Raw genomic sequence first — 4,468 nt, forward strand, 5'->3', positions numbered from 1 at the left:
CAATACATGAAAATTGCTCAATTGCAGCATGGTTGCTGCTGGCTGCTTTTTTTTAGGAGAAAAGCTTTTCTTATCCTAGCCGCGAAATTAGGGGATAGGGGTGAGTGAAATTGTTTCAAATGGAAATGGAGAAATGAGGGGAAAAATTAGGGATTAGGAATAAATCTATGTGGAAATGAATGAAATTGTGGCGCTTACGTGTCATGTGGCATCCACATGGCATTTAACAGCTTCAGTTAATAAGAAGGGGACTTTTGACCCAATAGTATGACGGGAAGGGTAGTTTTGAGCCGGAATACAGTTTAAGGGTAAATATGAGTTATTTCGGATAGTTTAGGGGTATTTTTGAGCCTTTTCCGTTTAAAGAATAGTCAAAATGGCCACAGTTTACTGTAGTTGGTAACGTCACAACTTACATCTGCATCATCTTACCTATATTTTAGTTTTAACCACACCTGGGAGATTTTTAACATCATTTAATCTCTGAGTTGAAGGATGATAAGCTTCCCAAAGATTCAATTCATGATCTACAACCTTGATTGCTTTTGTACCATGAATTACTTTTTTGGTGTTTTGTCTACTATAGATACTTGCATTCAAAGGGAATAATTTACTGTTAAAGACATCAAACATCCTGTTGGATGAAAATGGAATCACGAAAGTATGGTGATGTTGGGACTTTTCCACATTATGGTGAGTGCTTTCGACCAATTATATGACGTTGAAGTTCAATTTATTTCCTGGCAGCTGTGTGATTTTGGATTAGCAAGAAAATTGATTGATATATAAAAGACACCTTCCTCCCAGGTAGTTCACCTCTCTCTGCCCTCCTTTTTGACCTAAAATGAACAAAGGAAAAGTTAAATTGGTGGCATAACTGTTTGGAAGTTCACTAAAGGTAAACTGTTTGGAAGTGCTTTTCACCAATTATATGACGTTGAAGTTCAATCATGCTTCCTTTTCCTCTTCCTGTTCTTATAAAAATAATATTTCTCTGATATCTAATACCATCTACGAATCTTTCAGATTTTCTTTGGTATCCATCTGATCTCTCAGTCCGACCTGTAATGCCTAGCAGAAAATCAAATAAAGGTTCAGATGCAATTCCTTCACTTTCATTTGATGGACCTCAACTGTCTGATTTTTTCAAAATGTCAAAGGAGCAATTAGACTCTTTTAATAGTAGAATCATCAGTATTGTTAGTGGAAATACTCCCTCGGGGGAGAAACAAAATGTGATCAGATACCTTGAGCTTTTGAGCAGCAATGCTGATGCAGCCGACATCTTGACCAATGGGTTGTTAGGTTGGTTCTAGTCAAAATGCTTCGTCACTCCAAAGTTTCTCTGTTGCGTGCTCAACTTGCTTAACTTATTGGCTTGTTGATTCGTAACTGTACTTTTATTGGGGATGAGCTGGATAATTCTGGAATATTAAGTGCACAAATTGATGGTCTGAGAGACAGGCAAGAGAAAGTGAAAAGGTTTTCCATGGCTGCTTTGGGCGAATTTCTATTTTATATATCTACTCGAAATGAGCATGCTCGGGATAATAAACCAATGGAATCTCCATCTAAGGACAGCCGACCCTCATCCTGTTGGCAGGTATCTTTGTTGTTGCAACTTCTTATTGGTGCAGCTTGTCAAGTTTATTACTCCCTCCATTTAAATTTTTGTTTTGATTTGACTTGACATTGAGTTTAAGAACGAAATCTTGTGAACTTTAATGATATGTAGAATGTACCAAATGTTCTTAAATCTCGTGGTCTTGAACAGGTCATGTGGAAAGATAAAAAATAAAGAGTTGCCAAAACAGAGAAGACACGTTGTTTTGGAACATACAAAAAAGGAAAGTAGGACAAACAAATTGAAACGGAGGGAGTGTTGTATTTGTTAAAACTCCTCTCTATAATAAATTACTAAGCTATATTGCAATGAGGTTTTTAAATGTAAAGTGAACATAAGCAATCACTTAAAAGCATAGACACTCTTAGAAACACAATTCAAGTATAGACACTCCTCTCCATAATAAATTACTAAGCTATATTGCAATGAGGTTTTTAAATATAAAGTGTTCTATGAGCAATCACTTAAAAGCATACACTCCATAATAAATTACTAAGCTATATTGCAATGAGGTTTTAAATATAAAGTGTTCTATGAGCAATCAGTTAAAAGCATAGACACTCTTAGAAACACAATTCAAGTACCAATGTTCTTGAGAAATAATGCAAGTTGTCAATAGGATATGAATGGTATACTTATTAATGGGTTAAAGACCATTTTTCTTTTAATTAGTGATAATTAGACAGTCACGTATACTCTTAGACATGCAAGTGTATATAATGATTATCCTGTAGTAAATCATGTCCTATAAATCTGGACAGGACAAAATTCTAACATAAAGTATAAGATGGATGACAAATGACAACTTGACATAGACTTTAATTTTCCCCTGTCAGCTATCTGTCCCACGTCATGAAATATTGTAGAATATATACATACAAGATTCTACAAATTTTTCTTTATATTTTACTGGATGAACTAATAAGCTTGCAATTCCCTTGTAATGCAGTAAAATGAACAAGTGTGTTAAGATCTCTTGGGGTTGTGGAAAAAATAAGATAAAATCATGCAAGCATCAGTACTATCTTTACATATTGCAAAGCCTCACATTCTATCTTAACACTCCTATCTGAAAATGTTAATGTTGTAGGTTACAAGTCCAATAATTTCATTGGTTTTCATCACCTTTACGAAACGGAGAGGATGATATTACTCAACTCTATGCTCCGAGGACAATTAAAAATAGTTCCTGTCAAGGAACTGGTCAGCTCGTTTCACCAACCAAGATGTCGTTACTAACCTCTGCTACATATTTAGAGCTCCTGGAAAGCAGGAGATCATGAGGCTGACAGCAGGATCCTGCTTGGCTCGTCTTGTTCGTTTTAGCCCTTCTACTATTCATCGAGTCATGGAAAAAATTTCATTCAAGGATATGATGGTTTCCAGCCCAGCATAATCCACGAGATCAAATGCTTAAACATTCTGAACATGACCCTCCTTGAAAGTCATACACTTCCAAGTATTGGAACCTACCTTCTTGCCTTGGTCGAAGACAAGAATCTTGTTCTGAATCTGTTAACTCTAATTGAGCAGGGAAGTGAAGTTTTGAAGGCAAAGGCACACATATTTTTTGCTCTACTTTGTATGAATGGGAAAAGGTGGCTGCCACAGTTTTTTTTTTGGCAATGCTAAATTGCTCCTGACCGTTGATAAGTTGGTTAAAGAGAAGGATGACTTTGTGAAGCAGTTGTTAGATGCACTTGGGATGGTTGTCGCATCAACTGTACCAAGTTTGCTTGAGTGTGTATCTGGGGACATTCAGCATATGAAGGGTGGTAAATGCCGTGGGTATCTACTTAGCACGACAAGTCGAAATTCTTCTAAGAATAGTATGCATTTATTTCCTGTTTTCTCTATCTTCTTGGGTGTGCTTCACTGAAAAAAAGGATTGTTAGTCATCAGGCCAGAGCAACACGCAAATCTGCTTAAACTGGTGGATTTAGTTTCCTTTCCAGGTAATCTGATGATATCCTTATTACATTTTCTAATTGAAACATTCAACCTATCTTATTTTGCAGAAAAGCAAAAGCCAAATGTTCCTATAGCACACATAGAAGACATATAACCCATATCCTAGATTTGGAACGTTCAATATAATATGGTTCATTTGCAAGACCCTCCCAATAATTGTCACTTGAGCCAAGTGTTAGCTACCAATCTAATATAAGCTCTGCTCTGGTAAAGAAAAGTGGGAGTAGGGCTTCATTTGTGTAAATTTCTTCGAAGATGTGGCTGATGATCTGTCAATGTAGACTGTGTATTCAAAACACTTAAGGGTCGTTTGGTAGGATGTATTAGCTTTGTATTATTCAATACCTTGTTTGGTAGTGTTTTCAACGTATGTATAGCAAATATATGTATGACTAATTCATAGAGTATTATAACTTTTTTTTTATAACCGAGAAATCTGCATGTGATCCGCACTTTGGATCAATCACAACCTTCTAAATTCGGTGGATAATGGGCCTGCCCCTCTACCTTTCTCCACTTAAATACTGGAACCCATGTGTATAACTAATACACATCAAATGATAAATGTGAGGCAAATAATGATTATTAATATGTATTTTTGGTCTCACGGCTTAATTAAACAGGGCTTAATGGTGGCACATATGGGATTGATGAAAGCCATATGAAATTCAAGAAAATAATATTATTAGTCGATCAATCCACATTTTTTAATAAGATCTATTACTATATGTATCGTTGTTTTCTAGATACTTTTGTGAGTTTTTAAGGAGCGTGTGTGATGGAAGTCGGAACTTCACGTGAACCAAAGCTTAAGAGGCTTTCTACTCCAATCCCTCCATTTTATTGTTGGTACGCATACCACTAAATAAATAA

General features: G+C 35.9%; 1 pseudogene; it reads left to right on the plus strand.

Annotated features, from left to right (window-relative positions):
* Window positions 1-1,004: 1,004 nt before the first annotated feature.
* On the plus strand, window positions 1,005-3,553 carry LOC125863733 (serine/threonine-protein kinase RUNKEL-like; annotated as a pseudogene).
* Window positions 3,554-4,468: the final 915 nt, after the last annotated feature.

This window comes from Solanum stenotomum, chromosome 5 (genome assembly GCF_019186545.1).
Source record: "Solanum stenotomum isolate F172 chromosome 5, ASM1918654v1, whole genome shotgun sequence".
Taxonomy (NCBI): Eukaryota; Viridiplantae; Streptophyta; class Magnoliopsida; order Solanales; family Solanaceae; genus Solanum; species Solanum stenotomum.